General features: G+C 42.2%; 1 protein-coding gene and 1 long non-coding RNA gene across 5 annotated transcripts in view; one reads left to right on the top strand and one right to left on the bottom strand.

Moving 5' to 3' along the window:
* Positions 1–25,375, top strand: part of LYRM4 (LYR motif containing 4) — a 156,212-nt gene that overhangs the window by 1,414 nt on the left and 129,423 nt on the right. The window lies entirely within an intron of this gene.
* On the bottom strand, positions 4,993–13,282 carry LOC116275432. The gene is made up of 2 exons (XR_004184515.1): positions 12,992–13,282; positions 4,993–6,005 (listed from the first exon to the last, which is right to left on the bottom strand). It is a non-coding gene; the product is annotated as an uncharacterized LOC116275432 (long non-coding RNA).

The raw sequence follows: 25,375 nt of genomic DNA, 5'->3' as shown, positions 1-25,375 counted from the left end.
CAATGATTCCCAAATTTTTAGAAACCTGCCTAGAAAATGTACTCATCCTGCAAATTTGAAAACAGCATCTGTGTCATGCCACTGAGGTTGTATCCACCCAGTTAAGTGGTTAAATTTCATGGGAGAGAATGATTTTACTTAATGACTTTGACTCTGGAGGATAAAGAGTGTAATAATAGGCATACTGGTGGAACTTTAGCAAGAATTAACCAAACATCTAGCATCAAGTACTTAACCAAGTCTGTTGAGGAAACACATGAAATATGCAAGTTAAATAAATAGAAAGCATTTGATTTCACCATAGTCTGGAGTAAGGTAGTTTGTCATAAAGCTTACTCAGGATACACAAGGACTTGGAATCAGTAGGCAGTTCACACTGGCAGGGAGAGTCTTACGTGAGAGCATGTAGGAAAGTCAAGGTGGAGCCCTCGAAGACTATAACTTGGACAAGTTATTCAATCTCCGTATTTCAGTTTTCTTGTTTATGAAATAGACTGTTGGACTAGACAATCTCTAAGGACCCTTCCGTTTCTGAAATTCTGTTTGGAAATGATTTATGAGCAAATGAGGCCCAAGTGTTTTCAAATGAGTAATTGCCAACTGAAGAGGAAAATCATTCAAACTTTAGGAAAATCATTCAAGGCTGTACCTGAAAGGCAGCAAATTGAAAATGGGTTTCAGTATGGGCAACTGTAAGATCATATGCGTTCAGAAAATAATTGGTCAAATTACACTTTATAAGCATATACTTTTAAGCTAAATTTATTATCCAAATATAAATATATTATCCAAAGAAATCTGGTAATCATTTTATACTGTTGCCTGAGATCATGGACCTAAAAACCTAAATACCTGCTACTATTACCTCCCTAGATAAACTTACTTGTTATAAAATATGCCTTTCTTTTACATTAAGGCTGTGTCTTGTGAATTTCAAGAACAGTCCCTTCGTCCTTTCTAATCTCAGCAGCTGTTTGTCACTAATGGCAAATCAATGGCAACACAACATCCACTATCAATTCTGTGTACCACTGCTATCTTATGTTCTTCACGTCTATTAACACATTTGTTTTGACAATAATCTTGTGAGGTAGGTACTATTTTTATTACCCTGTAAGGCAGCTGAGGCACAGGGAGGTTAAGTTACCTATCAAAACTAACACAGGTAGTGCTGAATAAGTAATCAAAAGTAGACTAGTAAACATTTTTTAATGACCTGCGAATTGTGGTGCCTAAAGTAATTGGAGTAGTGAAATAAATACTTTGGAACTCTCTTGCAAGACCTATAATATAGGCCACTTTTTGATAGCAGGAGCCTTATCTGCTCCTCCAGTCTCAGCCCAAGTCCCACATGTGCATCGTGTCCTCTGTCATCATCTGTTGCAGTTTCCTAAATGTGCCACGTCCTCTTGGGCCTCCAGGCCTTTGCAAGTACTGTTCTATCCAGCGGGACCTTTATCCTGTCTAGAGTGCCTCCTCTTCCTTCAAGATTCAGCTCAATTGTGACCTTCTCTGAACAAAAGTTTTCCCAACTCTCTTCATCCCACAGCCTCCACTCCCATGCCTCCCACCACCCAAATAGGTCTCATTGCTGTGTGCCATTTTGTAGAAGCATACTTTGCCCAGTGCTATACCATAGCAGTCCCCAACCTTCTTGGCACCAGGAACCAATTTCATGGAAGATGACTTTTCCATGGACCGGGTCAAGGGAGGGTTTCAGGATGAAACTGTTCCACCTCAGATCATCAGACATTAGATTCTCACAAGGAGCATGCAACCTACGTCACTTGCATGCACAGTTCACAATAGGTGCACCTACGAGAATCTAATGCCGCAGCTGATCTGACAGGAGATGGAGCTCAGGCCATGATGCACACTTACCTACCACTCAATTGCTGTGTGGCCTGGTTCCTAACAGGCCACAGACCAGTACTGACAGGTCTATGGCCCCAGGGTTGGGGACCCCTGCTGTACCAGGCCCTGGAGAGAGAAAGTTGAGATTTTTGAGCTAAGCTAGGCACCTGTTATCAATGACTTTACAGGCCTATGTGGGACACAGGTACAGAGATAGTTATCACAGACTGGGTTAAGTGCTGTGACAGAAGGATGCACAGGGTGTAGAATCTAGAAGGCCTCCCAAGGGGTGACGTTGAATCAAAGGCATGAAGCAGCGTGTTGTGCTCAGGCAGGCAAACAGCACAGCACTGCCAGAGAGAGAAGTATGATACAGGGGGTGACAGGAAGGCACTGAGGTTGGAGAGGGCCACTGATTTGAGGGTCTGGGGGCTATGCTGAGGACCCTGGATTTAACCCTTAGCTCACAGGCAGCCACTAACATGACGTGACCAGGTTTGCAGTTTTTGATAGATCACTCTGGCAGCATTGTAGAAGATGATTTTGAGGGGCCAAGGACATCAAATGGGAGTTGATTACAGCAGTGCAGAGTAGAGATTAGGACGCTAGTAAGGACCGGAATAGTGGAAGATAGAGAAAAATGTTGTATTTGAGAAATCATTACAAGGGAAAATTGTTAGAACTCGAATGATTGGATTGAGGACTAAGGAAGAAGAGAATCCAAGCAGAGTTAAGAATGGCATCCAGGTTTCTGGTGAAGCTAAAGCAGAGAGGGTGAATTTAAACTTGCACATTTAACTAACTTAGGTAATGCAGAACTAGGTCTTGTGGAGAAAGGGTTTTTTAGTTCATTTTTAGGGTATCCTGGGTGTAAATTTCCCCTGGGATGCCCAGCAGAGGTGGTTAATCACAGGGCTCTGAGGCTCAGAGGAGTGGTCAGCACCGCAGTAGTCAGCAACAGCAGCTCTGTGTGACCCCAAGCAAGTCACATCACTCTCTGTTCTGTAGTTTCTTCATAAAATGAGAGTCATAATTGATCCATCTCACACAGTGTAAAAAGGTCCTGAGACCAGTAAGTTTAAGAACCACATTTTTTTTTTTTCCAGTTGAAATCTTGTCCTTGTTGCCCAGGCTGGAGTGCAGTGGCGCGATCTTGGCTCACTGCAACCTCCACTTCCCGGGTTCAAGCGATTTTCCTGCCTCAGCCTCCCGAGTAGCTGGGATTACAGGCACCTGCCACTGTGCCTGGCTAATTTTTGTATTTTTAGTAGAGACGGGGTTTCAACATGTTGGCCAAGTTGGTCTTCAACTCCTGACCTCAGGTGATCTGCCCATGTCAGCCTCCCAAAGTGCTAGGATTACGGATGTGAGCCACCGTGCCTGGCCAAGAACCACATTCTTAAACTTTGTCTTCTTGGCTCTTCTTCAGCCAACTCCTTCAATTTTGATGTTCCCTAGAATAGCATCCGTAACCACTAATTTTCTCACCTCAAACTAGGATTTCTCAATCTTGGCATGACCAACCTTTTGGGCCAGCTAATTCTTTGTTAATGGGGGCTGTAGTCAGCACCACCGTTGTGAGTTAATGCACATCAAGTACTTAGGATAGTCCCTGGTGCAGAATAGGTACTTGATAAGTGGAATTATCACCGTTAAGTCAAATGAAAACCTAGATATTAGATGAAGTATCTAGGAATACTATTTAGGTTAGTAGTTCTCATCCTGGGGTGATTTTATTTGACAGTATCTGAAGACATTTTTGGTTGCCACAACTTGGAAAGGGGGTGCTAGGCGTCTGAGGCCAGGGATGCACGGGGGATGGTGTCTGAGGCCAGGGATGCACGGGGGACGGCGTCTGAGGCCAGGGATGCACGGGGGACAGCCCCCACTGAAAAAGAATTAGCTGGCCCAAAGGGTTGGTCATGCCAAGATTGAGAAATCCTAGTTTAAGGTGAGAAAATTAGTGAGCTACAGATGCTATTCTAGGGAACATCAAAATTGAAGGAGCTGGCTGAAGAAGAGCCAAGAAGACAAAGTTTAAGAATGTGGTTCTTCAACTTAGCTGGTATTAGGCCTTTTTGAGGACCCCAAAAAGCTTTTGTGTATGTGGGACACATTTATCACATTAGAAAAAAAAAAAAAAAGCTTTTAAAAACACCTATTTTAAAATGACTAAATCCATTATCTTAAATAATACTTTTATGAAGAATAACCATTTTTCCTCCCCCTAAATTAGCAGATTGATAGTTTGACACTTGTGCACGTCTCTTTCATGTTTGGCTTAATAGAAGACAACTGGGTGCTTATATTTGTTGCTAACTACAATTTGTTGCTATATCACGTGTCGCTTAGTATCTAATAACTTCCCCTGTATGCTCATAAGAGAATGCAATGTCTTCCTGATAACTATGAAAATAGTTTTCCTGGTGGATCCGTGAAAGGTCTCAGAGACCCCCGCCTGGTCTCTTGGCTAACTACTGCAGGGTTTAAGAAATGGGAGGAGACCAAGTAAAGAGTAGTGGTGCAGAAGTCAAGATAGTCGTATGTTTGGGGAAGGTAGCTGTGGCCAGCGGTGTAGCTTGTCTAAGCAATATCCAGTTCATAAAGAGGGCAGTGTAGAGACCTCTGGTACCATTACCAGAGCAGCATTGTTAGTTAAGTGGTTATGGCAGAACCCAGATTGTGGGGGTTTAGAGTTGAATCAGAAGTGAGTAAATTGCTCCCACGAGTATAGATACCCCCTCCACCTCCCACCAGAATTTTGGTTAATAAAACAGGAAAGTAGATGACGCTAGAGCAGGACCCCATGAGACGTGAAAAGTGGTGCCTGAGAGCACAGCTGGAACGGTGTTTCGTTTTACAGGAGTGGAATGAAGGAGAAGAGGGTAAGGTGGAGTATGAGAGGGTGGAAAGTTGAGTTTATGTGCCAAGCCTGACAGCCAGTTTCTGGGTAAAGCAAGAGATAAGCAGATGTTGAGGAAGCACCTGTTCTTACCTTTATTAGGGCACATATCACACATACACAGTTAGCAGAAATTCTGTCTTATCTCTATTCCTAGTGCTCAGCACAGTACCTATGTAGCAGGTTGGTGCAAAAGTAATTCCGGTTTTTGACCATAAATTTAAAATTATTATAACTAGGCTCAACTGTATCTTTATTAATCAAAACAGGAAATATTATAATCAACACGTTTTTGCCAAAAAGAAATAAGTTTCTTGCTGTGGCATAAAAATCCATGCTTCGGGATTCTACAAACCCTTGGAAAGCATTTTCTTCATCCTGCTAGTCAAGGAAGCATTTTCCCTGCAAAAAGTTGTCGAGATGCTTGAAGAAGTGGAAGTCGGTTAGCGAGAAGTCAGATTAATGTGGTGGATGAGGCCAGTTTGTTCAACTTGTGAAGCATTGGTGTTGCGACCAGCAGTCGAGGGTCATTATGGAGACAGTTGGGCCATTTCTGTTGACCAGTGCCGGCTGCAGGCATTGCCGTTCTCAGTGCGTCTCCTGGATTTACTGAGCATATTTCTCAGATGAAACGGTTTTGCCGGGATTCAGAAAGCTGTAGTGGAGCAGACCACCAGACAGTGAGCATGATTTTTCTTCGGTGCAAGTTTGGCTTTGGGAAGTGCTTTGGAGCTTCTCGGTCCAGCCACTAAGCTGGTCATCGCCCATTGTCGTATAAAATCCACTTTTCATCACACATCACAATCTGATCAAGAAATGGTTCACTGTTGCATGGAATAAGAGAAGACAACACTTCATAATGACAATTTTTTTTCTTTTTTTGCTCAGTCATGAGGCACCCACTTACCGAGGTTTTTCACCTTTGCAATTTGCTTCAAATCGAATGACCATCAAATGGTCAACATTGAGTTCTGTGGCAACTTCTTGGGTAGCTGTAAGGGGATGAGTTTCCATGATTGCTCTCAATTGGTCGGTGATGACTTCCAATGGCCGGCCACTAGGCTCCTCATTTTCGAGGCTCTCGTCTCCTTTGCAGAACTCCTTGAACCACCACAGCACTGTATGTTCGTTAGCAGTTTCTAGGCCAAATGTATTGTCACAAGTTGTCTCCGCTGCTTTTTGACCCATTTTGAAGCTCAAATAAGAAAACTGCTCAAATGTGCTTTTTGTCTGACATCATTTCCATAGTCTAAAATAAACATAAACAGCAAGTCATTAGCAAAAAAAAAATAATAAACTGAGAATTGCCCATTAAAATGATGTATAATATAACCACATTTATTCAAGAATGTATTCCAGTGTCAAACAGCAAATTCCAACAATGCAAAAACCGCAGTTCCTTTTGCATCAACCTAATAAATATTCATTGTTGAAATGCAAGGGAAAATTGTATTCAGAGGTATCCCTCTTACAAATTAAGAAATATGTTATTGTAAAACTTGAGAAAAGGCTAAAGTGATGCCCAAATGCATATCAGATGTAGTGTCAGAACTCCCTAATTCTTCATCAGATATTTGAGTTTTTATTAATGTGTTATACACTAAGCATTGTGCAAAGAGCTGCAGATCAAAATGAGCCCCCTATTAAGGGTAAAAAATTACAAGCTCCCAAAGAAGTTTATCAATGAAGTACAAACGAAAGGCCATAGACAGGAGCTGGTCTCCTAAGTGCCAACTTAAAATTAGGAATGCTTTTGACCAGAAGTCATAGGAAGCCCTTACACGGGCTTAAGTAAATTGGGGGCTTATTCTTCTCACATAGAAAAAGTCTAGAGGTATGTAGCTGCCAGAGCTTATTTAGCAGCTAGAAAACATGAGGTGTGTATGAGTCTCAGTGTTCCTCTCAGGCTTACGCCTGATGGTTGCAAACAGCTTTTGAAGCTCCAGATATATCCTTGTTTAGTCAGGAAGAAGAAGGGCAGTCACAGCCAGGAAAGGGTAAAGCTTTCCAGGAGGACTCTGCTTTTGTCTCTTTGACCAAAACTTAATCATTACATTTTATATCACTAGGTAAACAACAGGCTGGAAAATTAGGATACAGTTATTCTAGCTTCTCTAGTGAAAAGACAGCAGAGAGAAAATGGTGGGAAGAACTACTGGTCAGGCAACAGTCTGTGTCAGCCACAGAGGTGGACATGCGATGGAGGAGCATTCCAGGCAAAGACAGTAAGGCATGTGAAAAGTAAAATGCAAAGTGTGTATCAGAACCAGATGTGGGTAACTGGCTGAAGCGTTGGACTGAGCTAAATGCCATGATGTTAAGTGCTAGGTAAAATCCCCAGTAAGTAACAAAATAGGTCTCAAAGCAGAGTGAGGGATAGAAAGGGGAGGCAACTTGATTGGCCTCACAGTTGGTCAAGGGCACAATGGGATTAGAAGGCCGCCTCACTCCCCATGGGCTGCTGCTTCCACAACCCCGTCCTTTTCAGAAGAAACTTCCTGCACCTGTGCATCCTGTGACTAAGCCTGCAAAATCTGTAGAAACATCAACCCGAGGAAATTTATTTTCACAGTTCCTCCTTACAGGTGAAATGGTTAAACAGGCTCCCTAGTTTCACGAGTGGTATGATTCCTAAGTCCTGATCAACCTAAGTACTGATCAACGTCAGATCTCGATTACTATGTACTACACAACTGAATGAAACATTATTGATATCTGTGATTGCAGTCTTAATGAAGGAACTAAATAATGATTCATGTTTAGGAGTCTTGTTTTCTTTTTGAGCCACTGGAACTCTTTAATATATTACCAGTTGCAATCCAGATTTATTGGCAAGCTGAGGAATTAGAACCATGAGCTCCTGGAATGGGAACCAGGCAGCCCTCTCACTCATCAAAGGATTTCTTTCGCATGTTTTCCTTGTCGCGAATCTTTTAACGGTGACTGCCTCTTCCACCCTATGTGTCACTGATTGATCAAGAAAGCTAGCATGAATAGTAATGATACAGTTTGGATGTTGTTTCCACCCAAATCTCATGCCAAAATGTAATCCCCAGTTTTGGAGGTGGGGCCTGGTAGAAAGTAGTTGGATCATGGGGGCAGATTTCTCGTGAATAGTTTAGCACCGTTCCCCTTGGTACTGTCTTCACAATAATGAGTGAGTTCTCATGAGATCCAGTTGTTTTAAAGTGTGTGGCATCTTCTTCCTCGCTTGCTTGCTCCTGCTCTGGCATGTGATGTGCCTGTTCCCCCTTCACCTTCTGCCTTGATTGTAAGCTTCCTGAGGCCTCCCCAAACCTGAGCAGATGCCAGCATCACAATTCCTGTACAGTCTGCAGAACCGTGAGCCAATCAAACCTCTTTTCTTCATAAATTATCCAGTCAAGTGAGAACAGACTAATTCAGTATCAACCCTAATTTGAATAGTATTCACAAGCACCTTTCACTTTGTAAAACAGGGCGGCTACAGTGAAAGCCTTAATGCCAAATATTCTTCCTCTTTGAGACAAATCAAAATCCATTTCTTCCTAATATTTCTTGAACATTCACAGTGTGTGTGTGTGTGTGTGTGTGTATTACCACACTAGAACCTAGGAATAGGTAGAATACAAACACAAGATGGCCCTGCTGCTACAAGATTGTAGTATGGTTGGGCATATGAAATGTGCATATAAGGACAGCTCAAGAAACTCACAGAGGAAGCATGCAAATTGAAATAGTGCCCAAACAGTGGAGATCTGCAGAATGTAGTGGGGCTGAGGAGACACCTTGCATAATGTTTTGGCTGTCACATATTATATTACAGAAATATTTTTAAAATAACACTGTATTCTATTTTCAGCAGCCAAATAAGAGTTTTGCTCACTGTGAAATGTTGAACACATCATACATATCGGTAAAAATTGCTTTAACTCTTTAATTATACCATACGTAAGAACATAGTAAAGGAAGGGAAAATTGAAAGAGAAAAAGACTGCTTTGTCAAATTTTCTCAGTTGTTTCCAAATCAGTTCTTACATTTGTTCTGAATTTGTGTGACTGGATTTCATATAGAGCCTGTGGCACTATATTACAAAGAACTATTGTTACCTGACCTCTTCAACAATGCACCACAGGCAACTAGAGGTAATTCATTTGTGCCTAAAAACAGTTTCTTAGACTTTTGAAAGATTATTCATTATTGTTAAATATGCTGGAGTTTCCAAAAAAATTTTTTTTCTCTTACGTTGCTAAGTTCTGCCAGGTTTAATGATAATGGTTTCAAAAAATAAAAACAGTACGGTTAACTTAGAGTAGAAAATATTTAAGATGTTTATATTGAGAAAATTATATTCAGCAGCCAAGGTTTTGGGGTGAAAAATAACATTCTTTTTTACTCTAGATATTAAAGCGAAGTGTCAAAAAGTTATTAGATCTGTGTGTCATTGCTGATTTATTAACTGTAGTTTACAAGAGTTTCTAAATTGCACTTATTCTATTTATACTCTGCCTTGGCCTTTAAAGCATTTTTAAAACTTACAAAAATACATATAGTAAAATATAATAAAATAAAATAATTGTTATAATTAAAAAATAATGAGGGAATCAAAGCAAAGAGAAAATAGAAGGGAATATAAGAAAATGAGGAGTAAAGTTAGGCCAGAAAGTACAATTATAAGTAAATAGAATTTTCTGAAAGTATCTCTAAATTATTCTTTGTTGCAGTAGGATGATACTCTTTTGTATGCAAGGTATAATTACAAAACATTCTCTTTGAAGATGGCTATCATGAGCCTAATAGAAAATTACCTCTTAATGACTCATGTCGAGAGTCATATGCAGACTTTGCTGAGGATGAAAGGCACTTCATATCATATTACTGCTCCTGTATACCCCTTTCTTCACACTGAATCCCACCTCATCAGATCATAGATTTCATTTGTCTTAGTATTTCCCCAATCAACTGGTACCTAGCCAATTTAGGAAAGTTCTGACCTTCAGAAACCAAATGAAGTAATAAAACTAGATAAGTTACATGAGCCAAGCTGAGAGTTTCTAGATTTAGCAAAGTTCGGCTCAGTTAAGGCGGGTCCTCCTGGCTGTTGTCTGGATCTGTGAGAGGAATGCAAGTTGCCAAGGTTATGACATAATGTATCACTGTGATATCTTAATCATCTGTGTGGTTTCATAGGTTCTCATTGGAATTCTGTTTGATTGTATTAATAGTTCTCTTAACTCAGGCATTTTGAGGTTAAAACACAGCTCGTAGAAATGATCTTTCGTGATTAAAAAAAAAAAATCGCAGTGACTTCCTTCTAGAAGTTTCCCCTAATTTTCTTTTCACCCCATCTTTCCCCAAAATTGTGACTCCTGAACTACTTTGACTTACATGTTGTTTTCACTATAACGGATGAGTATTATGAGTGAGGCAGTCTTGACTTAGAAAGATTTCTGGCCTTTAAGAAACCTTGGCTCAGGCCGGGCGCGGTGGCTCAAGCCTGTAATCCCAGCACTTTGGGAGGCCGAGACGGGCGGATCACGAGGTCAGGAGATCGAGACCATCCTGGCTAACACGGTGAAACCCCGTCTCTACTAAAAAATACAAAAAACTAGCCGGGCGAGGTGGCGGGCGCCTGTAGTCCCAGCTACTCGGGAGGCTGAGGCAGGAGAATGGCGGGAACCCGGGAGGCGGAGCTTGCAGTGAGCTGAGATCCGGCCACAGCACTCCAGCCTGGGCGACAGAGCAAGACTCCGTCTCAAAAAAAAAAAAAAAAAAAGAAACCTTGGCTCAAATTTTAGGCCAACTAACTTTTTTATTCTGTGACTTTGGTATAAATCATATACTCCCTGTGTGTCATCTGTAAAGTGAGACTACTACAGTTGCAGAACTTTCTAGCAGAATATTTGGTATTCTAGTAAGTGCTCCAAAATCATTTCTGTATTTCAGTAGATACAGATGAATTAGTTACTACATAGTTGTCTCTTACACTGGTAGTCCAGCTGCCAAATCTTTGAAATTTCTCATAACTAACTGTCACTTTGCCAACTCAGTTAAACTTGTTGAACCGTATTCTCAACCAGGTATTTATTAGTCATCCAAAGAACTCTATCACTGTAGTATGTAGCTTTGATATGATGCTTGTTTGATGTTTCATTCAGCAAACATTTATTGGGTACCTGCTTTGTGCCAGACTCATTGTTCCTTGCTGAGGATGTGGAGATAAACAAAACATAACCTTTGCCCAAGAGGCACCTGTAGTTCAGAACATGGACTGATAGATTCCCTTGTTGAAATTTCTACAACAGCATGTTGACAAAATACCAATAGCGAAATGAACAGAATATTGTGGAAGCAGATAGGAGAGACAGCAGCCTAACCCAAAAGGGGATCGGAGCTGAAGAAAGCAGTGGTGGCTGACCTGAGCTATAAAGGGCTAGTAGGGACTCGCTGGGGAAGGGAGGCAGAAGCAGATGAGAAACGCAGCGTAGTTGGTGTTGGCTGTCAGGAACTCTGGTTTTGCTGACACTCTGGTTTTGCTGATGGCATGTAGTGGGAGATGAGGGTGGAGACAGGTGGGACTGCTAATCACAGAGAGCTTCATATGCTGTGCTAAGATAAGATGCTAGAATGTGGTCCTTGGCATTGAAAAGCCATTCAGGTATTTTCAGCAGAGTGCAGACACTCCTTTAGCTAGCTCACCCCGTATAGAAAAGATGCTGAGGACATGGAGGCCAGTCAGAAGGCCGTTGCCCTAGTTGAGTTTACTCAGATGATGCCAGAGGCTTGGCTAGAGCAATGTGACAGCACAGGGAGAAGGGGACTGGCTTTGAGGTATGTTGATAAACAGAATTAGCTGGCTTTAGTGTTAGGTTGAATATGTTGGATTAGAGAGAACAAATCAAACTAAGGTTATGGGAATATCATTGGAAGAAGAAAAGTCATTCCAAATGAAGCATCAGACATAGAGGACACTGCCTTCTTGGTATGAAGAAGACATCTTCCTTGAGTAGCTTTTCGTACAGTGTCACTTCCTGAGAGCATCTGAACATTGCACGCATGATCTTAAAGCAGGTACCTGGATCTGGGTCTTAGCTTAATGTGTAGCCCTCTATATCTGCTTATTTCTCTCTTCTTTATCCAATTTTTATGTATCTTTTCTATATTAATGTTAATAATTTGCCTATTAATGTTCTTCAGTGCTCAATTAGTTGATTATGTCTGCTCTCAGAGTAATTTTTTTTTTTTTAATTTATTGGATGACTGCTGCCCTCATTAGACATCACTGATGCTTGTATTAAGCCGTGTATATTTATTCTTTCGTTCCTGGTGTAATGTTCTGAAAGGGTTTACCACCCTCTCCCTTTGACCTAGTTTATTCCAAGTTAACTTATGTGATCAATTCATTGTAATTATGAATACTACTCTGTAGCATAGTTACTGACTTAAGGATTCTATACATTTTTTCTGCATATTCACTCAGTTATTTTCCCTATACAGTTAACCATCGTCCACATCTGATTCCTAAGAGTGATATTGTTTTAACCAGATATCACTTCTATAGGCAGAAGTGTCTCTTAACTAAGATCTTCTTTGCCCTTGACTAAACAAAAAGCTAAATTAAATGAGAATACAATTCCTTGCACACAGATTAGACCCAGAAAGAATCACTGATTCTCCTGTCTTAGTCCAGTTGTCTTTTATTCATCCAACAAATCTTGTTTGAGCACTCACTGTGTCCTGAAATCTAGTGTTCTGTTTCTCTCCTCCTCAGACTAAGAATCAAAAGCTTCCAGCACTGTGGGGGCCTCTGGAGTTGTGGTGCAATTGACGTAGTGAGCATAGCATGCTTTCTCCTCAAACTTGAAACTTGAAGGAAATTCCCAGTGTGGGTATAACCACACCAGGGCAGACCCTGATCAGGCAGCCTTCTGGAAGGGGCATTGCTCACAAGCTCTGCCTGCTGTGAGCCACAGAATCCTGACCATGACCATCAGTCTCAGCACGGAGGGTTAGAGGAGGGTTAGACACGCCTCCTTTCCTGTGTCGCAAGGACTGTTTTCTCTTGAGGCTCTGACGTACTAGAATTATGTCCATATACCTCAGATCTCTGTGGTTCGTCCTTCACCCATTTCCTTCTTTGTACTCTCCCTGTCATTTTATCATATTCCATGGTTTCAATTGCCACCTCTGTCTTTACTCCCAAGTCTCTGTTTCCAGCCCCAGCCCCTCTTCCAAATACCAGACACATTACTCACCTGCCTCCTGTGAGGGTTCTTCAGAGGTACATAGGCAGCTGCTCCACATCCACCTAGACCTGCCATACCAGAGCTGGAACTGAGCATTTGTCCTTCCTCGCCCCAACTTCCCAGCATTCTGCCTGGACACCTCCCAGGCCCATTCCCTCCCCTTCACCCTCACTACCTTCGCCCATCCCATCCTGACTTCTCACTTGGATGGCTGTGTCTGTATACCACTGTCAGTCCCCACTGTACCCTGGCCTCCTCTCTGTGAGGTTTCTCAAGTACAGCAGCAACTCACTTAGCTGTGTGCTGGGCACTAGGATAAATGTGGTAGTTGGGGGATTCTTAGGAAGAGGAAGTTCAGTGGTTTCTCCAAATTAAAGACCTTGTAAGGAGAACAGAGAAGTGAACCCAATCTTTGACTCCAGAACCTGCACAGTCTCACCCAGCCACTCCACCCCCTTGCTTCAAATGTGCCAGTGGCACCACGTGGTTTCTGGAAGGGAACTCATTCTTAGCTTCACATGGCACTCTTGTTCTTCCCCCTCGCTTCCTGTCTACTCTTCATGTCAGCAAATCCAACTTCCTGCATATTCTTAATAGTGCCACAGGGCTATAGACCTTCATGTGATTCCATATTGCTTCCTATGTTTGGAACACACTTTCCTCCCTTATTAGCAAAGTTTTATTCATCCTTCAAAATTCAACTTACAGGTCAGCTCTGGGTAAGCACTCTGAAACTGCCCAACACCACCCTGCTCCCTTTTTTAAATTTTTTAAAGAGAAGAAGAAGGAAAAGGAAAAAACTATAGTTGTTTCTTATTGTTCTTGGGCTAAAGTCCAGAATCCTTCCCATAGCCTGTGTTTCCCTCCCTTTCTCGCCTTATGTCCTGTCACCTTCCCATTTGGGGATGGTGGTGTCACTCTGGCGTTTTCCCAGCTTCTTAAATGCTCTGCTCCCTGGTGCTCATGCTGTCCCTCTGTCTTAAGATCTGCACTCACTCGCCTGGACCCCAGCAAGGCACTCCCTAGTCCTGTAAGCTCACAGCCCCATACACGTTTCCATAGTGACACTTACACCACTTGTAATTGTAAATGTATTTTGTTCTGATCTGCATCATAGTTCTCTGGCTCAGGCTCCAGGAAGTCAAGGATGAGGACTAGATTTGCTTTTGCTCAGCACTGTCAGCCCAGCATCAATGCCAGGCAGCTTGTGGGGTGCACAAGTCCGTGCATATGAGTTATGTTTATGGCAGCCCCTCTCTTGTCTTCCAGACACTGTATGCAAAGTCCTGGCTGTAACATGTCCCCATCACTCTTGCCACATTTTCACTAGACTGCCATCTTCCGTGGGGTGCAGGAACTGTTTGAGTTAACTGTTTCCACAGTGACAGAACACTGCAAAGCGTAAGAACCATTGGCTGAGTGAACGCTGCATGTGTGCATGCTGCTTATTAACAAGTAGGAGTAAAGGGATTTGGGTGAACTACTGGGGCGGCCATGTTCAGGCCCAGTTACTTACTTCCTTGTCCTTCCTTCCTCATCACATCTGAACATGAAAGATTCTCATAGAGTTTTAATATCAGGTGCCGTTTTCCCAAACCAAATTTATATCAATCTTTTTTGTTTCCAGAAATTCACCTATTTTTTTTATATATATATATATATATTTTTTTTTTTTTTAAGATTTTCCTGCAAATGAAGTCAGCATGATTTCTTTGTCATTGGGATCAGTGTCACATATGTGTTGTAGGCAAACAAAGAGCTAATGCATAGCCATGCAGTAACAGGATAATCTGGAGAAGACAATTAGCAGGGGATGAGCCTCAGCAGGAACCAGGAGAACAGCCCTCAGCCTGCCCCACCCCACCTCAGATGCCATCCGCTTCTCAGAACTACACTCAGCTGCCCCCATCAGTGCCATGAAAGCTCCACGCTCATCCTGGCACCTCTTGTACCACAGCCAGCAGTCAGCGCAGATGGGCTCTTCGTGCCTCATGATTTGAACGTCCATGTGTGCATCCTGTCACTACTGACCCATCTGCCCACGTCGTCACTGTTGTTGTGGCCCTCTCAGTGCCTCACGCTAGGTGGCCATGCAGACAGCGGGTCCCTCTATCCCAAGCTAGGTCAGAACTGCTTCTCATCGCAGAGTAAGGGACTCAGGTCTGGGGCTCTTTCTTCCTGTGTTCTGGCTGAACTCACAAACTGGCCCAGAGAGGAGTCTCTCTTCTCCTTTCCAACACTCTCACCCCTCTGCTTTTGGCTCCCCATTCCCTGAGATCTTCAGAGCTGGTCCATCCCCTAAGGAACGAACAGGGATGGGGGAAGGGATGTATTACAGAGATGTCATGTCAATAGCATTTTTAAGAAGGACAGATGCTCCTCGACTTAGGACAGGGTCACATTCCCGTAAAACCATCATAAGTTGAAAATATATTTAACGCAGTACACCCAGCCTACAGAACATAGAGCTTAGCTAGCCAATTTTAAATGTGCTCAGAACACTACCCTTAGAATACAGTTGGGCAAAATCATCTAACACAAATCCTGTTTTATAATAAAGTATTGAATATTCCACGTAACCTGTTGAACACTGTACTGAAAGTGGAAAGCAGTGATTGTATGGGTACTCGAAGTATGGTTTGTACAGAGTGCCTGTTGCTCTCATGCCATCATAAAGTTGAGAAATCCTAAGTCAAACCATCGTTCGTCTGGGACCATCTTTAGACTCAATTCAGGAAACAAGATATGTTAGAAATACAGTTTCTTGAAAATCATTTCCTTTCCCTTTTAAAAAATAAGAACATAAGGGAAAATTACCCCAGATATTGAGACATTTCAGATTATGAGCAAAATTTGGTCTAGGAATAAGAAAGGTTCGTGTCATTGGAAGTGTCTGCCACCATATGATTGTGGATACGTTGTTTTATTAAGATGCCACCATCTGTTTCACCAACGATTTTCGAAGGCCGGAAGAACCAATTTGAAAGATAATGTATGGAAAAATAACTCTTTGTTTTAATTAATTAAAAATAACTGAGATATAAAAAGAACTTCTTGTTTCATAACTTCTATTATCATATCCAGTCTTCTGGTAATATTGTTTTCATAGTAATTAAATTTAACCCACAGTCTCTCAAACAGCTTCACATACTTCAGGCATGTAATTATTATCACAGGGAATTATTTCCCAGAATTCTTCTAACTCTAGGGAATAAGAGGGATTCCAGTGTTTATTTTTATTGTATCCTCCATTTTTTCTTCTTCTTCTTTAAAAATGGAGGAAAGAGTTATTGCCTTTCAGCGCAACCTGTTTCATTTTGCAATTCTTTTATATTTTCATTTGCCAGCCTGGAGAAAAATGTGTTCAGAATATTGGTACGTAAGAAAAGAGAATATGGTTGATGTATTTCCTATTTGCAGAGTCCTTGCCCTGTGCGCAAGAGTGGGAGCTTTATGGCCAGCAGGATTAGAACCCAGCATGCTGTGCACCCCAGGCATGAGCGTCACCACAGTCCTGACTGACTCGGTGATGGGGCACTGCAAATAAAAGAAAGCACAGGGTACAGGCAAAACAAATGGGACAAGCGTGGGTGGAGCAGACAGACGAACTGAGCATTTGCCCTTCAAATTTGCCCTTGAAGAATTCTCTCAGCCCTGCCATATTTCCAGCTATATTTAAGAGCAGAAATCCTATCATATTAATGTTGTTGTTGTTGTTGTTTTGAGAAGGCGTTTCGCTTTTGTTGCCCAGGCTGGAGTGCAGTAGCACGATCTTGGCTCACTGCAGCCTCCACCTCCCAGGTTCAAGTGGTTCTCCTGCCTCAGCCTCCCGAGTATCTGGGATTACAGGCGCACGCCACCACACCTGGCCAATTTTGTATTTTTAGTAGAAACGGGGGTTTTACCATGTTGGCCAGGCTGGTCTCAAACTCCTGACCTCAGGAGATTAACCTGCCTCGGCCTCCCAAAGTGCTGGGATTACAGGCGTGAGCGACTGTGCCCGGCCTCACGTATTTTTAAATCTCCCACTGACTTTGCCTAGAATAGGAACTCTAATAAAAAGTGTAAGTGACTGAGTGCGGTGGCTCACGATTGTAATCCCAGCACTTTGGAGGCCGAGGCGGGCAGATCACGAGGTCAGGAGATCGAGATCATCCTGGCTAACATGGTGAAACCCCGTCTTTACTAAAAGTACAAAAAATTAGCCGGGCATGGTGGCACGTGCTTATAGTCCCAGTTACTCGGGAGGCTGAGGCAGGAGAATCACTTGAACCAGAGAAGCAGAGGTTGCAGTGAGCCGAGATCACACCACTGCACTCCAGCCTGGGTGGCAGAGCGAGACTCCATCTCAAAAAAAAAATAAAGTGTAAGTAAGCCAGGAAATTATAAATGAGAGAATTTGTGAGTGAAGACTTTGTAATCTGTAAAGCACTTACAAATTAAGGTAGTAGTAGTAATATGATTGGGAGTGTTTGGGAGTTTCTTATCTAGGTTGGAGGATCTTACAGCCTTGCTAAAGAAGATGAAGGCCTCTATTAGAATCTCCAGTATTTCTGAGTCAGACCAATGGCATGTATCACCATTTTACTTCCAATTATCTCCACTGCCTGTTTTCCTGTCTCTAATCCTTGTGGACAGTAACTTTTTAATACTGATATATAACATATGCCTGTGAGCCATATTCATTCAATCAACAAATTTACTGAGCTTCCACCGTGTAACAGGCACTGTTCTAGGCACTGGAGATTCATCAGGAAAACGGAACTTACCAAGTTTCAGGCGTCATGGAATTTATGTTCTACTAAGATTTATGCTACAACAGACACTTCCAATACTTTTGATCACTGAATACACTGGAGGCAGTAGTCTCATAAATGCCTTCACTGTACAAAATTCTATGCTGAGGCTAAGTTACAGTTAGATTCCAGGGATCAAAAACATTGGAAGAATTGGTTTCATTCAAATGCTGATGAAAACCATTGTAATGCTAATAAAGTCTGTACTTGCCTATGAGACTGTTTACTGCCTTAGGGATCTCTCTTCCCTACTCACACAAATCCCTTATTATTTGCTAGACTGAGAAGAAAGGGTAGCTTCAGAATGAATTAACATTGATTGATTACATACTATCTGTCACACAGTATATGTTATAGACTTTAATATGCATTGTTTTATTTCGTATAGAATCACTACGAAATGGGTATTCTTACTTCATTTTACAAATACAATCATAACAGCTCTTTTTTTAATTAACCATCTCCCATGGGCCAGACACATGCTAGGCCCTTCCTTGCATTATCTTATTTAACTGTCATAAAAACTCTATTAAGCAGACACTTTTAATTTCCCCCATTTTGCAAACAAGAAAGCTGCTGCAGTTCATAGAATAGAAGTAACAAACCTAAAATAACTAAGTTGCTATGGAGCCAGCTTTACACCGGATTCTCCAAAGCCAGCGCTTTTCCCCATATTCCACGTTGGTTCAGGCAGGTACATGCTCCGCCTCCACCTCCTTCTGCATCTTTGGATGTGCTTCTTTATGTAAGTGATAATAAGACTGGCAGGTTCCAGTGTCCCGCCAAGTGGGCCCCCGCCGTTGAGCTGCTGCTGGTATTGCAGTGAAGGTTTTTCTGCTCTTGCCTCCCCTTGACTTCAAATTACAGGTCATAGTGTGGACTCTTTAGTTGTTACTCCCTAAATAATTATTTTCATTTTCTTAGCAGTCCTTTCTTTCCCTGGCCATGCTCACAAAGCTGGGACCTACATTGGATACCACTACTGCGGGTTTACAATCCTCAGTCCACCTGTCTGTGGGGAGACGGAAGCCCCTGAGTACTTTGCCCAGGATGTCTTGTCTTTGGAACTCCACTCCTCCCCCAGCTTGGCAAAACCCTTTGTGTGCTCTTCTTTTAAGACAGAGGGTAAAACAGATACTTAACAACCGTCATTTCACAGTTGGTATTTTAATGATATTTCTCCCAGCTGCTATTGGTTTAGATTTCTTAAGTAAATATTGTTGTATTGTGTTTGAATATCCTAGGTAATATTATCACAAAGGGTACAGTTTTATAAATTGAAAATAAATTAACTTGGGTGCATGCCATATTTCAAAGTGTCAACAGAGGAGGGTGAGTAGTGTTAATGTAAAATATTTCTGCAAAGTAGTAATAATGGATGGCAGAAAAAATGAAGAGAAAGGAAAGATAGGAGGCAAGATTTTACCAGAGTGAGTCAGGGAACAAGCAGACATACAGAAGGCCTGGAAAGGTTGGATGTACTGTAAGGAAAGTTTTCAGCAATAGGATACAGCTGAGGCTAGGTTTGGCGGAGCTGGGTGGAGTACTGAAAGGTGATGTCTTCGAAGCCTGTTGGGTTTTGAGTCTTATTTTGCCCTGTTGACCTTAATGGAAGGAAAAATCCTAGACCACAGGCGCTGAGTTCTACCCGATTGGCTGCAGCAGGCAGCATGAGCATCCCTGCCGGGGGCATCAGCTTCCCTCCTCTCTCTGTCCTCCCATGCACTTGTTCTATCCCATGGCCAGGTACTGTTCCCTATGCGGGTGGTGAGAATGTGGCTAAGGGCCTGTGCTCAGGGACCCTCACAGAGCAGAAACCCAGATTCTGCAGGTCCACATCAGGACCTGGAAGAGCCTGTGACCCTCCTGGGAAAAGACCAATGTGGCCTGTGCTGATGAGGAAGTCAGTGACACCCTGACCGCCTGCTGCTGGTGGGAGTGGCCCGCGCACTCTCCCTGCTGTCAGCTGTCCCCACTCCTCACTGCTGCAGTCTGGCTTGCCACCTTCCTTCTTGTCACTTTCCTTCATTGTATCTTTGGTCTGTTTGACCAGTCTCCAACTTTTTTCTTCCTTCCCTAGCCCGCGGGACACCACCTTCTTCTTGCCTCCTCCTTTCTTGGCTCCCCTTGACATTGGAGGCCCCCTGCACTCCATCTCGAGCGTCTCACACCCTCCCTAGATGCCCACACAAGTCATGGCTCCAGCCTTGTCTGCTGTAGTGATTCACCTCCATTTGTCCTTTCCAGGGGCCTCCTGGGCATTTTCTGGTTATGCTACCAACACTTCGTATCTAAACTAAAACTGCACATCATCCTTATCCCATCCTGGCCCATCAGGCAAACGCAACACTCCAGCATTCCCTCTCATCATCGCAGTATGGACTTGCGCAAGCTGGAAGTCACTTCACTTTCTCCCGTTACTTTACCATAGTCAGTGGGTCCTTATGCCCAGCAGGTTCTCTCTCACTTATTTCCCTTGCGGACCTTCTTTATGTCTCACGAGTGACTGCTTTTTGTTGGGTCATCAGTTTCTGTCTGCATTTTTACAGCCCCCTCCGGGTCTATCTGATTGTGCACTTGTTTAACACATGGGTGTAAAAGTAGCATAATGGGTTATCAGAAGCAGAATTCTTCCTTTAGAGGCTAAAATTTTGTCAAGAAAATTTGACTAGATAGATTTCAAATGCATAAATGCTGAGAGCGAGCCCAGTTAATAGTCTTGGACTATGAATAACTGTGTCCAAGACATTATTATGTTTATATGAAATAGGTTGGATTTGCTTATAAAATTCAGGTATCCTAGTAGATTCATTTTCTGCTGCTGGAAATAGTAAGGTCTGACCCTGGGTCAAAATTTGCATTTGTTTCCTATCATGTAGAAACTTCAGCAAAATAGACAGGATCATAAAATTAACATTTTATTGTTCTTCACAGATCTGTATTCACTTCACCTCACTGAATTGAATCACCCTGTTATTTGTTTATATAAGGAAAAAAGAACAAGTCTACTGACTGAATAAAATATGGATTATTTACAAGGCCCTTGGACTCATTCCTATTTAAATGCTTATGATTTGTTAGTTGACTTAACTTACATATCCAGTGCCTATACAAATTCAGATAATCAGTGATGTCTCTTTAAACATAAATCCTCTAATAAGAATTTCTTTTTTAACATGAATATAGAATTACCCTGGGATTGACTTCTCTTAACACTGTCATTTTGCTGTATCATGGTTAAATTAAATTTTCTTGGACTGCCCTGTGAACTTTACCATCTTTTAACATTGTTGTTCCAAATTCTCAGTAAGAAATTTTAGAACCCTATCATGTCTCTTAGTATATAGTTTATACTCTCATAGTTTATTTGAAAACAAGTTGCATTTAATTTTATTCTGAATTTCAATGTGTTTTTAACCACAGATCAGAATTGTTTGTGGGTGCTTTAAGTAAGAAAATCAGGAAAATAAGAATAGGAAAACCAAAATAAGCCCTGGGATGAGGTTTCCAAGCAAAAGAGTGGTTAGAAGGCAGGACAGACAATAGGCAGCCAGGAGTACAGCCTCAGGTCTGGTTCTGAGCTTCCCAGCAGCCTATGCAGGGAGAGGACCATGATTAGTAACGTGAGTCAGAGTGTCTGTGGTACACAAGCAGCCAGTTTCTTAGAAGAATTGTAACTCGGGTACGAAAGCGCAGGACATTCTCTTATGCTTTTTCCATGAAGGGCAGCATCCTCAGCGTAAATACAACGGTCTCAAAGGGCCTGTGCTTCTGGTGTCCTGTCATGTTGGCTGGTAGCACAAGGCCACAGTAGGAAAGCATTTTGCAGGTAACCAAAATTACAGGTCCTTGGCACATCCACAGACACAGCTTAGCATATCCAGAAGAGTAGATATGGGGCTTGCCTTTTAGACAATCCTTCATAAGTAGTGCTCAGTCCAGCCCAACTTTTGATACATTTTAAACCAGTGGTCCCCACCCTTTTTGGCACCAGGGACCGGTTTCATGGAAGACAATTGTTCCACGGACTGGGGTTGGAGGGGGAGGGGATGGTTTCAGGATGATTCAAGCACATTACATTTATTGTGTACTTTATTTCTATTTATTACATTGTACTATATAAGGAAATAATTATGAAACTCACCATAATGTAGAATCAGTGGGAGCCCTGAGCTTGTTTTCCTACAGCTAGATGGATCCATCAGGGGATGATGGGAGACAGCGACAGATCTTCAGGCATTAGATTCTCATAGGGAGCGCACAACTTAGATCTCTCGCGTGCGCAGCTCACAATAGGGTTTGTGCTCCTATGAGAATCTAAGGCCACCACTGATCTGACAGGAGGTGGAGCTCAGGCGGTAATGCGAGCAGTGGGGAGTGGCTGTAAATACACATGAAGCTTCGCTCACCTGCTGCTGTGCGGCCCAGATCCTGACAGGCCACAGACCCAGGGTTTGGGGACCCCTGTTTTAAACACCAATGGATGTGAAGTTACACTCCCATACAAGCTCTAGACTGAGTAGAGAGCCAGTTCTTTACCTTGAGGGATTTCCAATGGACAAAGACCCCTAAGAACTTTGAACCTGCTGCAATTCAAAGCCCTTCTATTCTGTTCCTTAGAGATTGTTTTTTTTAAGAGACAGGGTCTCACTGTCACTCTGGCTGGAATGCAGTGGCGCAATCACAGCCCACTGCAACCTCAACCCCTCGACCTGGGCTCAAGTGAGCCACCCACCTGAGGCTCCCAAATAGCTGGGACTACAGGCGTGCAGCACCACACCGAACTATTTTTTAATTTTTTTCTTTTTTTTTTTTTAGAGGCAGGGTCTCACTGTGTTGCTCAGGCTGGTCTTGAACTCCTGAGCTCAAGCAATCCTCCCGCCTTGGCCTCCTAAAATGCTGGGATTACAGATGTGAGCTACTGCGCTTGGCCCCCTTAGAGACTTTTTTAAAGGGATTATTATAACAGACCATCTCTTTTAAACAAAATAATGTTCAGATGAGACCTTCAAATACTTTATAAACTATAGGTCTGTAGGGTTAGTTAGAGCTGGGAGCCACTTAACATGTACCAAAAATTGAAACTTTGGTTTCAGAAAATTTTATCTAACGCTTTTTTTTTTTTTCTTTTTTTTCAGTTGGAGTCTCTGTCGCCCAGGCTGGAGTGCAGTGGTGCTATCTCAGTTCACCGCAACCTCTGCCTCCTGGGTTCAAGCAATTCACCTGCCTCAGCCTCCCAAGTAGCTGGGATTACAGGCGCCCACTACCATGCCCAGCTGATTTTTGTATTTTTAATGGAGACGGGGTTTCACCATGTTGACCAGGCAGGTCTCAAACTCCTGATCTCAGGTAATCCACCCGCCTCGGCCTCCAAAAGTGTGGGGATTACAGGCATGAGCCACCAAGCCCAGCCTGATGCTCATTTTTCTTAATGCAATATTTTGAGCTCAGTGCCATTACCTATTAACACCACTCCACTTGTTAATTGAGACCTCAATATCCACCTACGGGAAAATGGCTTTCCCTCTACGCTCAGGAAGAATATTTTGTTCTTGTAGAGTGGTCACCGATTTGTTGACATAGAGTTCCTTCTCAGATAGTGTCAAAAATGTGGCATTTAGCATGATGTTAACATTGTTTTCTTATTCTAGGCCAGTATATTACATATACAGTATTAGGAATCTCAAAACCAGTGAGAACATTTTATATTTTCACATTTCTTCCAGTGGCAGTCAGTAAACACATTTTCTTCTGATGAAACCACTTCGTAACCAAATAAAGCTCAAACACAGGGGTAAAAGAACAGACTTTGAGCTATGTTCTTAAGACTAATACAACCAAATTATTTTTCTGTTCAAAGAATTTGAAAGTAACTTACATCCACATACTTAATCTAGTGCCAGAGTAGAATTGTAATCATGTGTTTAAATACCTTATGCCTGATACAGCAAATGTTGAGTATAATATGCTGATAAATAGAGGTATATGTAAATTATTTCCACAACTACCAAATATTAGCATTTGCTGTAATGGCTGTTAAATGAATAATGAAGAGAAGATAAGCATGTGATTAGTCGCCAAAACATAAAACTATTATCCAAAATTTCTTGTGAAGTTAAAAAAAAAAATGAGTACTATATTAGTTTAGTCTATTGATATATATCATTCTTGTGACTAAATGTAACTGAATTTTTATTCCTTTTAGAATAGAAATCAGCTCATGGGTCTTTGTGATTGTATTTTTTTTTAATTAAATAAAATTTACAATGTGCCAGGCGCAGTGGCTCACGCCTGTAATCCCAACTACTCAGGAGGCTGAGGCAGGAGAATCGCGTGAACCTGGGAGCTGGAGGTTGCCATGAGCCGAGATCATACTACTGCACTCCAGCCTGAGTGACAGAATGAGAGTCCATCTCAAAAAAAAAAAAAATTTTTCAATTCAACAGTGGTTTTGGCACCACTGTGTGCAAAGCATAGTAGGTCCTGTGGGGGAAGTAATGATGGAAAGGGGCCAAGCACTGCCTTAAGGAGATGCAGAACCTGGTGGGAGGAGAGACCTGCGGTGAATCCCCGGGTACAAGGCAGTACAATAGGTAAGCAGCGTGCCAGGTACAAAGCTCGGCAGGTACACGGCTGGCAGTGAACCTGGGCTCTGGGGGCTTGGGAGTAGGGGGACAGGAGTTTGGCATTCTCATTGGTAGAAACCGAATTTTGCTTGCTAGCTGTAATTCTGAAACTACAGCTTTACTGGTAATTTCCTTCCCTCTCAATCTAATAATATTACTAGAGAATTCCATCCCATGTTCAGTTCCATGTACTTCTTTATAAAGTCACCTTTCTTTTTTTCTTGTAGCTCCTCTCTCCTTTTTCCAAAACTTTGTATTCTTTCTTCCATATTTTTATCTTTCCTTTTCTGTGTTTTCCTTCTCAGGTAGAACATGGGATTTTGAATGCTGTATTTATTATTAGCCTGTCTTTGCAGAATTGCTTTCCCTGTGGTGAAATTCTATTCATCCTTCAAAGACATCACCTTCCCTGGAAAGACTTCTCAAAGCCCCTGGCTGAGTTACTCCCTCCTTCTCTGTTCTCAGAGCGCCGCATGTATACTCCTGCTATAAAACAGAGTAATTTATAATATGTCCCCAGCACCAGGAGCTTTGTAAAGCTTGTCCTGTTTTCGTTTGAATCCTTACCGCCTAAGGGCACCTGGCACCTCTGCAGAGAGCGCAGGAGTGAACGGAGCTGCCCGGTGAAGGCCCCTTGCCGTTGGGTGATAAGCACACGAGGGCCTCATCTCACAGAAGTTCCTTGTTTTGTCCACATCTCAGGGATGCTAGACGCAAACAGAATAAGCAATTTAAATAATAGTGAAATTTTCCCCAAAACTAATGCTTCAAATGTAAAGCAGTGCTAAATTTAGTCTTCCTAAACAAGAATGAGAGTTTTTTATTTTGTTCTTTTATGTTTTACATCATGATAGAAAATATATTGTATAGACTATTTTCAGAAATATGACTTGAAATTAGAGCCAACTTTGGTCACCTGTTTTAAACCAAATGAAATGATTAGTTACAGTTGTTGGGGAGGAGGGGGTGAA

The sequence above is a fragment of the Papio anubis genome, chromosome 6 (assembly GCF_008728515.1).
Source record: "Papio anubis isolate 15944 chromosome 6, Panubis1.0, whole genome shotgun sequence".
In the NCBI taxonomy this organism is placed as follows: domain Eukaryota; kingdom Metazoa; phylum Chordata; class Mammalia; order Primates; family Cercopithecidae; genus Papio; species Papio anubis.
The sequence above is the reverse complement of the archived record's forward strand: the minus strand, read 5'-3'. Positions and strand labels throughout refer to the sequence as shown.